The sequence below is a fragment of the Odocoileus virginianus genome, chromosome 22 (genome assembly GCF_023699985.2).
Source record: "Odocoileus virginianus isolate 20LAN1187 ecotype Illinois chromosome 22, Ovbor_1.2, whole genome shotgun sequence".
Lineage (NCBI taxonomy): Eukaryota > Metazoa > Chordata > Mammalia > Artiodactyla > Cervidae > Odocoileus > Odocoileus virginianus.
The window spans coordinates 48,618,406-48,631,164 of record NC_069695.1 but is presented as its reverse complement, the minus strand read 5'-3'; the positions used below and the strand labels follow the sequence as shown (position 1 = coordinate 48,631,164).

General features: G+C 39.5%; 1 pseudogene; it reads right to left on the bottom strand.

The window, feature by feature from the left end:
• Positions 1 to 11,557: 11,557 nt before the first annotated feature.
• LOC110136105 (large ribosomal subunit protein uL15m pseudogene) lies at positions 11,558 to 12,496 on the bottom strand (annotated as a pseudogene).
• Positions 12,497 to 12,759: the final 263 nt, after the last annotated feature.

The window sequence follows — 12,759 nt, the reverse complement described above, 5'->3', positions numbered from 1 at the left end:
GAATGAAATAACCTCTTGATAAAAGTGAAAGAGCAGAGTCAAAATGTTGACTTAAAGTCAACATTCAGAAAACTAAGATCATGGCATCTGGTCCCATCACTTCATGGCAAATAGATGGGGAAACAGTGGAAACAGTGTCAGACTTTATTTTTCTGGGCTCCAAAATCACTGCAGATGGTGATTGCAGCCATGAAATTAAAAGATGCTTACTTCTTGGAAGGAAAGTTAAGACCAACCTAGACAGCATATTAAGAGGCAGAGACATTACTTTGCCAACAAAGGTCTGTCTAGTCAAAGCTATAGTTTTTCCAGAGGTCATGTATGGATGTGAGAGTTGGACTATGAAGAAAGCTGAGTGCCGAAGAATTGATGCTTTTGAACTGTGGTGTTGGATAAGACTCTTGAGAGTCCCTTGGACTGCAAGGAGATCCAACCAGTCCATCCTGAAGGAGATCAGTCCTGGGTGTTCATTGGAAGGGCTGATGTTGAAGCTGAATACTTTGGCCACCTGATGTGAAGAGTTGACTCATTTGAAAAGACCCTGATGCTGGGAAAGATTGAGGGCAGGAGGAGAAAGGAACAACAGAGGATGAGATGGTTGGATGGCATCACTGACTCAATGGACATGGGTTTGGATGGACTCCGGGAGTTGGTGATGGACAGGGAGGCCTGGCATGCTGCTATTCATGGGGTTGCAAAGAGTCAGACACGACTGAGCAACTGAACTGAACTGATTGTTTAAATGTCCATTCTAATTTCCCAATCCATTCTACTTCCCCGTACCCTCCCTCATATCCTTATGTTTGTTCTCTATATTTTTATTTCTGCTTTGCAAATAAGTTCATCTCTATAATTTGTTTAGATTCCACATATAAGTGTTGTTATATGGTACTTGCTTTTCTCTGATTTACTTCACTCTGTATGAGAGCCTCTACGTCCATCCACATCTCTGCAGATTGCACAATTTCAGGTTTTTTTTTTTTTTTTTTGGTTGTCCTTGTTTCATGGCTGAGTAATATTCCATTGTATATATTTACTACATTTTTATCCATTCCTCTGTTGATGGACATCTAGGTTGCTTCCATTTCCTGCTTATTTTATAAGTGCTGCAATGAACATTGGGGTGCATGTCTTTTTGAATTATGGTTTTCTCCAGGTATATATCCAGAAGTGGGAGTTCTGGATCATATGGTAATTCTATATTTAGTTTTTTTAAGGAACCTCCATACTGTTCATATGGCTGTACCAAATTTGCACTCCCCGCAATAGCGTTCCTGCTTCTCCATACCCTTTCCAGCAATTATTGTTGTAGATTTTTTTTTATTATGGCCATTCTGACTGATGTGAGGTGATACATCTATGGGGGCAAGGACACTGGCAGCAGAAACCTTGGGAAAATATTATTATTACTATTACTTTGTTTTTTGTTACCAACTTTTTTCATAATAAAAACAATCCATACTTACTGTAGAAAATCCAGAAAACAGGAGATTATCAGAAGATTAATTTACATAAACCTTTTAAAGCAGCTGATCAATATATGTGGTCGTATGAGCTTAGATAGCAGTACCTTAAATGCCTTAAGGTCACAAAAGTATCATCATGCAAGACCCCAGGATCCTAAACCCAGCTGACATCAAGGCTCCTGCTTGTAGGGCAGGCTTGTTACCCTCAGGATTGTACTTCTAACTGCATTCCAAATACTCATTTGATTGATCTGATGAATCACTTAATTGTCTCATTGCCCATAGTATCCATGCTAACTTTTTTTTTTTTTTTTATGAATTCTGTTAGTCTTTCTGGCACATTCCATGTTCATTTTATCTTTCGGTCATTCATTTACTCATTCAACAAATATTTATGGAACACTCCTAATGGGACAGAGTATTCTAGACACTTGGCAAAATAGTGGTGAACAAGACAGACAAAAACTTCTGCCCTTCTGGAACTGAAATTTTAGTGGAAAAAAAAAAGGAAAATAAACTAATGTAGTGTTTTAGGTTGTGAAAACCCTAAATTTAACTCTAAACAGAAGGAAGCAAAGCATTCAACACATTTCTTTCTATATCTTTACAGGAGTTGCTAGATGGCTCTTGCTGGAGGCATGGAGTAGGTACCACATTTATGTTACAGATGAGAAATTAGACTCACAGAGATTATATCGCTGTGGCGGGATACCTGACTTGTGGGGCATTTAGCACCAGGCATCTAAGAGGAGAGTCTGGGCTAAACCATACCTGCATTATCCCAAACTCAGCCTTTCCTCACATAGGGTAAATCTGAACTGACTTTAGGAACAGGTTCTTATCAGGCAAGGAGGAAGAACAGATCTTAAGAATTATGAGGACATTTCCCTCATGTCTGTGGAATAATGAAATACTGTAGCTGATGTCTGGAGAATCATTACTGAAAATATGGAAAGTAACTGTGTATCAACGTGATTCATCCAATTCAAAGATATGCTTTTGTCTTAAGTGACAGTCTGTACTGTAAATAACCCAGCTACTGCTCTTTCCTGGGACCTCAACTAAAATAATATATCTTCTTGCAGCCGTTTCTTTTATTTTTTCTGACATCTCCATGTTTTCAGACAAAAGTCAATAATTTATTTACCCTTTATAATAAAAGTAATTAATACTATATTCTTGAAAATGCATTCAGTTCAGTTCAGTCGCTCAGTTGTGTCTGACTCTTTGCAGCCCTGTGGACTGTGGCACACCAGGCTTCCTTTTTTATCACCAACTCACGGAGCTTGCTCAAACCTGTGTCCATCAAGTCGGTGATGCCATCCAACCATCTCATCCTCTGTCATGCCCTTCTCCTCCTGCCTTCAATCTTTCCCCACATCAGGGTCTTTTCAAATGAGTCAGTTCTTCGCATCAGGTGGCCAAAGTATCAGAGCTTCAGCTTTAGCATCAGTTCTTCCAATGAATATTCAGGACTGCTTTCCTTTAGGATGGACTGGTTGGATCTCCTTCCAGTCAAAGAGACTCTCAAGGGTCTTCTCCAACACCACAGTTCAAAAGCATCAATTATTCAGCATAAAAAATGCATAGATTTAATATTTTCTAATGTAAACACTGAATTACATATCCAATATAATAAACTGAGCACTGCATTATTATAAAGACAATTTCTGATATGCTTTTCCATATACACAGTTTAGCACATATTAATCTGAATATGATAAATGCTCAATAAAGATTCATATGTGGGATGAATCAATGTAATAACAAATATTATAATTAGGAAAATAAGTGATAAAAAGGAAATATCAAATGTGTCTGGAATCCTTATAAGAATCAGAACATTTTGAGTATAAATGTTGGACTTTAATTTCTTGTTTTTATGTGAAGCTGAAAATTGACAAAGTTTTAGAATAAAGTGAACAAAACAACTCAGCTTTCTGGTGTATGGGTTAGTGTCGAATACATTGATTCTGCTCTAGGACCAGATGACTCTTGTATAAAAAAGATATATTTTCCTTGAGTTTTATTGATTTTTTGACAAGGAATTTAAGCTTAAGAGGAGGGGGAGAAAAAATAGTCTGATATATCTGTAATATGGATAGGATGCAGGAAATCTTGTCTGTCAAGGGATAAAGAAAATCAATAAAAGGAAGCTTCAGCAGTTCTTGGGAGAAATTATTACAAAGCATATCAGAAATCATGTTCATGACTTTGGGTGGCACAACATATGGGTCAGAGATAGCATAAACTTGAGATTTAAATTTGAGTAGAAAAATGTAATCACAAGATATTACAGGATCCTGAGAGCTAGAATATAGGCATGTAGAAATGTACATTGTACAAAAGGAACATGTCTGACAGAATGTGCCAGTTTTTGATTGCCATGGATAGCAATGCATCTAACTATGCATGCCTTCATATGCCTAAGGATATAAGCATGGTAGGCTACATGTGAGTGAGGAAGAGCGAAAGGGAGAGACAAAGCAATGAGAAGGAGTCAGAAAGAGAGAGACACAGAGAGGGAAGAAGGAAGAGAGAGACTGCAGGAGGAAGAGAATAAGGACCCAGGGAAGAACAGGGGAAGAGAAAGCTAGAGAAAAGGAGAAAGGGGTCCAGGGGGAGACAGGGAGGGAAAGAGGAAGGCAGGGAAAAGGGAGAAAGAGAGAGAGACAGAGAGAGGTACTGAAGCTATTTTCCTCAGATGGAGAAGAATAGGTGATCTAAACAGCTCCTGGTTTTGTCTCCAATAACAGATTGTGATATGGAAGGCTATATTTTCAAAGATATGTTCAGATGAGTTCTTCTACTAAAGTCAGAATTATGATTATCTTCAAGTAAGTAGTTGGAGTGAGTGTTTGAAAAGGAAATTTGAGTTTTTATGGTCTTCAAGAATAAAGCTGGGATACAGAGATGGAATGCATAAGAAAGGATTTTTTTTTTCTTCATTCGCTGCAGTCATTCAGAAATAGCTCTTTCTGAGCTATTCAGAAAGAGTGTGTCCTATTTCACGAGATCATATTTTGCCACCAGGGGAAGTTTCAAGAGGTTCTTATTCTTCTATTTCCTGAATTACTTTATAATAAATAACTTACCCTATGATTTTTATTCTGGGGGAGAAAAGACCCTTTTTAATTTTGTTTTTGTTCTCATGTTAATCATATAGGAAAAGATAACGAACCCTTATTGAAGGGGTGAGGGTGGCAGGGTAGAAAAACCTCAAACCATCCATCATTTGAGTGCCTGTTTTCCTCAGATCTTTCACCTGCACCTTCTTATTCAGTTATCCCTGATATAAGAAAAGTGTTATTATACCAAACCACTTGATAGGAAAGCTAAATCTGGGTAAAGCAAGCCGATCAAGGTCTCACCTTGTTTACTTAACTACACACTGCTTACTTTTCTCCATGGCTCACTGCCTCTTTAAGCAGACTAAACTCTGGGGGAAATCAGGTGCATGTGATCCCCCACCTCATGGTATCCTGGAGTCCAGAACTCTTCAGAGACATTTTGCAGGCAGACACAAGAAGAGCCGTCTTTCATTGTCTTTTTGCTGGCTGATTCCTGGAAAGAACCACTTAGACAACTTGACTCCACTAGACTTCTGTTGCATATGTGAATGGTTCTTCTGTCTCCAGCAATGAGGGACTTTAAAATCCATTTTTGAACTTATCTAGAGACTTTTTTTGTGTGTGAGAAATCATGAATCTCACTGTGCTTTTCATATTTTTGTTGAATATGACCTCCCAGTAATACTTCATTGTAATACTTAATCACAGAACAGTATACGTGTAGCATAGGTTTTTGGAACCAGACAAAAGAGAGAACAAACGTTAGCAGTTGCACATTAAGAAAAATTTTAGAGACGTGGATGTGACATTAAGTGTGACGCAGGCATCAAGGTTGTCTGATTGGAGTGGAGATTGTAAAAACAGTATTTCCAGGTTCTCAAGGTATGGAGATTAGAAAATTTAAGATGCCAAAGTAGAGTAGCAATAAGCTAGGACAACAAGAAGAAATGGAAAGTCTGGTGATGGTGGAGGGCAGCTGACATACCTTCTTCCTATTATATTTTTTGTTGACTTAAAAGTTTTTTTATCCATAAATGAATTCTATGAATTTTAATTAGCATAATAAAATGGTGCTGGAATATTCTGTCGTATAATAGGGATTCGGTAAACGTTTATTTAACTTAACCTTTATTCCATGACTTATATAGACTTAAATAGACTTAAATATTTGTATGTGGATAATTCTTATACCTAAGGCATTAAATTATAGTAGAAAAACAGTGCTTTAATGTTGCTAAGTATTTAAGTGTTCTCTGAAGGTTGTTTCTGAAAGCCTATTACTGCTTTCTTTAGGAGAGCAGTAAATTGTGAATACATTTAGCCTTGTTGTTCTTCCAAATGAAAGTATGATAAAAAGGAGTAAGGCATTCCATCTTTTGGTTTATGATGAAGGTTAGGATTTGTCCTTTGGCTGGAGTCAATGTGGAAAATAAATTCTAGATGCCAGTTGGTTTTAAAAAATTGTTTCTGCAGTATACTTTCTTATGCAACTCTTGCTGTACCGGAGATGGAAGAGTCATGTTAAGGTAATAAACACTGGAATATGTGTGTAACAGACTGAGTGGTAGAAATATGGGGTTATTCAATGCCTATTCCTTACAAGGAAAGCTGTGACAAACCTAGACATGTATTAAAAAGCAGAGACATTGTATTAAAAAGCAGAGACAGACCTATGGTTTTTCCAGCAGTCATGTACAGATATGACAGTTAGATCATAAGGAAGTGTGAGCACTGAAGGATTGATGCTTTCAAACTGTGGTGTTGGAGAAGACTCTTGAGAGTTCCTTGGGTAGCAAGAAGATCAAACTGATCTATCCTAAAGGAAACCAACCCTGGATATTCTCTGGAAGGACTGATGCTGAAGCTGAAGCTCCAATACACTGGCCACCTGATGAGAAGACTGAGATGGTTAGATTGTATCACTGACTCAACGGACATGAATCTGAGCAAACTCTGGGAACTGGTGAAGGACAGGGAAGCCTGGCATGCTGCAGTCCATGGGCTTGCAAAAGTCGGATGTGAATTAGTGACTGAACAATAACAACAATCCAACTGAAAGTTCAGGAGAGGTCCTAAATAAAAGGACACTCAGATCAGAAAAACCGGTGAAGTAGGTGTTTATACTTACACAAGTATTCAAACGATGTGCCACTTGAAGTCATATGTTCATCTGTTTCTGAATCTATGCCCTCCCAATCTATCTAAAGCCCCTTGCATCAGGAACCCACCAGAACAAAAGCGCTATTCGCCAAAGGTGATGTAACAAAGTCAAAATATTCATTATAGGAAAAATATTTGAGTGTAGGGAATTTCTCATAATAGCTTTTAAATCATGTGCCTGACCATACTGGATGGCAGACATTATTTTCATAAACATTAATTTTACTCATCTTTATATCCTGTAATTACATACAGAAATATCCATATACATTGGATGAATGTCCTAGGACCAAGATTGAAGAGGACTAAGAAGTGAAAATCAAATCAACCAATCCTAAAGGAAATCAACCTTGAATATTCATTGGAAGAAGTGACGCTGAAGCTGGAGCTCCAGTACACTGGCCACCTGATGAGAAGACCGGGATCGTTGGAAAAGACTCAGATGCTGGGAAAGATTGAAGGCAAGAGAAGAAGAGGGCAGCAGAGTATGAGATGGTAGAATAGCATCACTGACTATGAATCTGAGCAAAGTATGGGAGATAGTGAAGGACAGGGAAACCTAGCGTGTCGCAGTCCATGGGGTCACAAAGAGTTGCACTTGATTTAGTGGCTGAATAACAACAGAGAAATGGAAGCAAATGAATGTAAGACTTGAGGGGTCCTAGAGAAAGAGATTAGATGTTAGAAATAGGAAGAGTGTGAAAGTCCATGGCCGTTACCAAGCACACTTCCTGGGTTATTTTTCTGATTTCTCCTTTTGCTATCTGTGAATAACTTGCCCATGCATTGTCTTTCTTAGAATCTGGGAGGTTCTTCCTTATCTGTGTTCCTCAGTGGTCTAGTCTGAAGTCCATGATGGAGAAATTTCTCATAGGGGCTGGTGCAGGCATAGGACAAAGAGTAACTGAGAATTAAACAGTCATGTCTTTGTAAAGATCTGTAATTTCTGTGGCAATACAACTATCTCAAGTTTTGGCAGCCTTCATGTCTATTTGCTTTCAATGCACTCTACATGAAGTTAATCATACATGTAGTTTTGAAAATTGATCACTCACCTCTTTTATTCACTGGGACTCTTGTTTGCACATCTCTCTCCCCCTCAGTTTAATGGCAATTACCTTGAGGCCATGGGAAATAATAGACTTGGAGAACAAGGAGGGCACCCTTAATTAGGTTGGTATCATTGGACTGGCTTGTAGACAATTGTCTCTCTTATATCTTGGGTTACACGTGCAGTTGGCTTTTCCAGTCCTGGAAAGCTGCAAATTATTGGACTCTCAACCATTTTAAGTGGGAGTCCATAGCACAGACAGCAACCTTTAGTGAAATTATATTCTTTTATTTTTCTCAATATTTGGTCAACTCTCACCTCAGCATGTCTCCTGATACCTTGTTAAAAGCATTAAGAAGCACTCAAGGTATATCAATACTGTGATTTTTTTGCCTACCCTGATAGCAACAGACTTATTAGGCAAAGTTTATGCTCACAAATTCTCAATTTAGCTCTATCAGAAATTCATTTGAACTTGTCCCTCACCCTCATATTCCATTATTTACCATGTCTAACATATTTTAATTTCTAATTACTTCTCAAATGCAATAATAATTTCCTATCTCCCTGTAACCATGTGGACAAGCTGTTTAGAAGACCACTGACTGGAGGCAGAAATCATTTAGAAAATAAATTATTTTTTTGACAGACAAACTATATTCAAATAATAATCAAGGAATGACTATATATCATAAATGTGTGGTTAGTAAAAAATACATCTGCATTAGTTATTTCCCAAGGCTGATATTCAGCTATATGAAATGGAAGAAGAATATACTAATTTGCAAAAAATATATTCTTAAATGGATAGATTCTGTAATTTCTTTTATTTAGATTCTAAGTATGTTTACTAATGTCTTCCTGTATGAGCTACAGCAATGAAGATAAATAGGGTTTTCTCTCTGGTCTTTAGGACATAAACACTGATTCGTTCATTTAACAAATATTTACTCCTGTGTATTGTTTGTTGCATCCTGAGACTACATTAGGAAAGACAGATACGGAGACAGAGTCTGATAGAAAGATGGACTTTAAAGTGATGAAAACCCATGTGAATTTATAATTATAAAATCAGAACTGTGTTATTTAAAACAGACGATGCTTTACATGAAGGGACAAAGCAGAGAGATCTTTATCAGACTGGCTTATCAGAGGGGACTTCTCCAAGAGACTGTTGTTTAAAGTACTTTATCTGTTTATTTAACTTCACATTCTTGTATTTTATGGACATGCTTTTGGAATTCATTTATTAGAAATAAGCAAATGAGATATGTTCTAAACAGGTTAAACAGAAGTTTCAGGTTAACCACTTAACCTAAAAATTTCAGATGAGTCCTAAAATATCAGGAACTTCTTTCAAAATATTTTCATAATCCAAACAACTGAAAGCAACTTTTATGATTTTTCATTATAGTTTTCTCTCTGCTTCTTTATTTCCTCACCCCTAACCAAGTGAAATCCTATTGTTCTGTGTAATATTTCAGAAATCACATCACTCCTCTGCTTAAAGCCCTCTAACACTTTACTTTGAACTCAGAGTCAACCCGAATCCCTTCTTCTGGGCTACAAGACCTCATGTATGATTTGTGTCCATCTCCCTCCAATTATACTGTGCTGTTTCCTCTCATATGCTGCTTGAAGAAATGTGATCAACACTTGGAAAAAGTGTTGAAGGAAGCAATTTGGATGAATATATTAAAATTAAAACTATAAAATCACTTTGACCCACTATTTGTCATTTATGGAAATGTAGAAATGCTGGTACTGATTTAATAGAGACTTTGTGCATGGAGGTTATTTTTAACTGGAGGACAATTGTTTTACAAGGTTGTGGAGGTCTCTGCTACACATCAAAGTGAATCAGTCATAATTGTGTATATCATCCCCTCCTTCTTGCTCCTCTTTACTCCCCTATTCCACCCCTCCAGGCTGTTACAGAGTGCCAGGCTGGCTCCCTGTGTTATACCTCAGATCTCACTAGTTACCTGTTTTACACATGATAGTATATATATGTCAATGTTACTTTCTCAATTTGTCCCACCCTCTCCTTCCTGCGCTGTGTCCACCAGGCCATTCTCTATGTCTACATCTTCATTTCTTCTCTATAAGTAGATTCATCAGTACTATTTTTCTAGATTCCTTATACATGCATTGTGTGTATGCATTCGTGTGTGCTAAGTTGCTTCAGTCACATTGGACTCTTTGCGACCTCATGGACTGTGGCCTGCCAGGCTCCTCTGTCCATGGGATTCTCCAAGCAAGAATACTAGAGTGCATTGCCACGCCCTCCTCCAAGGGATCTTCCTGACCCAGGAACTGAACCTGAATCTCATGTCTCCTGCATTGACAGGTGCGTTCTTTACCACTAGAGCCACCAGGAAGCCCTATATATGCCTTTAGTTCAGTTCAGTTCAGTTCAGTTCAGTCGCTCAGTCTTGTCCGAATCTTTGCAACCCCATGAATCACAGCACGCCAGGCCTCCCTGTCCATCACCAACTCCCGGAGTTTACCCAAATTCATGTCCATCTAGTTGGTGATGCCATCCAGCCATCTCATCCTCTGTCATCCCCTTTTCCTCCTGCCCCCAATCCCTCCCAGCATCAGGGTCTTTTCCAATGAGTCAACTCTTCACATGAGGTGGCCAGAGTATTGGAGTTTCAGCTTCAGCATCAGTCCTTCCGATGAACACCCAGGACTGATCTCCTTTAGAATGGACTGGTTGGATCTCCTTGCAGTCCAAGGGACTCTCAAGAGTCTTCTCCAACACCATAGATACACTCTATTTGTTGTACATGGAAATTTAATGCAGAAGTTCTTTGTTACAGTAAAAATCAGTTAACAAACCCTGAAAACAACCTTAATGTTCATCAGTTTGTGAAAGACCCTGGAAAGTCATTTTAAGGAAACCTTTGTTGCCAACTACTAAGACATATTTGGTATTGATTTTTTTTTTTTTTTGGTTTTTTAAATTTTTTAAATAAAATAAACAGGAATCATTTTAATTCTACTGTAGAAGAATTATCATGAATTATTTAAGATTTAATTGCATCAGGATAAATTAGGCTTCCATGTGGTTTAAATACAACAGATCTTTGCAAAGCTAAATAAGCTTACTGACCACTGAACCTTTTACATTAATAGTTTAATTTTCACATTACCAACTGTTCTAATGGCTTATATAACCATTGACTGTTTTCTTCAAAATCATTTAAAATGACTGAAACACAAAAGTTTTCAAAGTCGAGGAAATAAGCAAAATTATATCATTAGAACATTTACCTTCTTCAAAGAAAAAAAAATGTTAATGGCTTGATCGTTTTTGACAGTTCGGCCAGAGTTGAGAAAAATGAATTCACCTGGAATTTTCATTTCAATCTTGCCAGCAAATACTGCAATACTTGGAAACTATTCACCAGCCTTACAGTCACATCTAACATCTTCATCAGTCTGGGTTGAAGGGTTGCTGTCTCAACTCTGGGTAAGAGGTTCCTCAGGGCTAACCAAGAGGTACACCAGCTCCTCAGCAGCTCTCGGACCCCAACCGAGCGGACAATGAAGCGAGCCCAGCCCATCTGCATTCATTCTGATTTGCAACAAATAAGACAAGACCTGAAAGGGAAGATGATGGAAAACTAAGAGCCTCCCGCTCCCTTGGGGATCTTGCCAGCAAGCTCGTGATGCTGAGACACACACAGATCCACATCTTCCATGCAGCCCTTGCTTACTGTATTTTTAATTTTGATTAAAAAAAAAAAAGACGTGATTACACAGAAAACATCATCCGTTGCAGAACCACAAACTGAGCCAGTGTAGTGGGAAACACGCCTCACTGCCCCTTCGGGTGCCCTCCTACCACTGACTCCCCTGGACGGAGCTCAAGCAGCTTCGCATGTGTAGGTTTCAGAATCCTCTTGTCTGCCATGTTCACCACCCATCCTGGAGCCAGACCCAAGAAAATCTGCTGTGGATCCTTCCGAGTACTGAGCATTTTGAAGAGTTCGTCTTTCTTGATGTCGGGTAAAATACAGCCGTACTTCTTGGCGAGCTCCAGTCTTGCTTCAGGAAATCCGGCGGGATCCGCCAGGTAGCCTCGGTTTCTCGCCTCAGTGAAGTAGGGCACTAGTGCCTCGTGGGGGAGCATCCGCTTGGTAATGGGTTGCCCACGGAGAAAGAATGGGATGGGTTTGCGCAGAATTTCCAGGCTTCGCGGGTCGTAGAAGGCGGTCGTGACGACACCCCCATTCCTCTCGATGGCGGCGACGGCCAGCTCAGAAGCTAGCTGAACTTCGATGTTAACTTTTGCCTTAAAGGTGTCAGCGCCCTCCTCTACCAGCTGGACTCCACAGTCCCTTTTAGATGGCTGGATGGTAACACCTCACCCATTGACCAGCTGGGTTAAGTCAGTAGGTTGTGTGGGATCAACACGGCCCAAGTCAATCAGGTACTGAAGCCTGTTGAGACTCAAAGGCTGATACTGGCGTCTGAAGCTGTGTTTCATTAAACCCGTATTTTGGGATTCGAAGGTAAAATGGAGTCTGGCCTCCCTCAAAGCCCAGCCGGGGCCGGGTTCCTCTCTGACGTTCTCCCTTGTGGCCCCTGCCACACTTCCTACCTCTTCTCTGACCTCTTCGTCGTCTTTCCGGTTTCCTGGAGCCCGTGTTTGGCCTCAAGTTAGCCAGGCTCACACGAGGCAGAGCCCGAAGCAGGTCCAGGGCCCCGGGCCCTGCGCCCGGCACCTGGCCAGCCATGACTCGCTTGCATGAGACGCCGCAAGGGCGCCTGGCATCCAGACCCTGGAATTGGTTTTAGAATGCATTTTTTTAGGTATCTGGGAATAAATTTGTCAGGGCAAAGATCCGATGCTATATGGTAGAGTGGAGTTGTCACAGTGGAGATGAGAAAATGTCTCTGGTTGGTTCAAATCAACTAGACATATGGTTTTCTTCCTCTTTCTGAGTCTCCCTGTGAGCCATCCTGAGTGTGAGCTAGTGAAGAGGGTAATATTCATCCA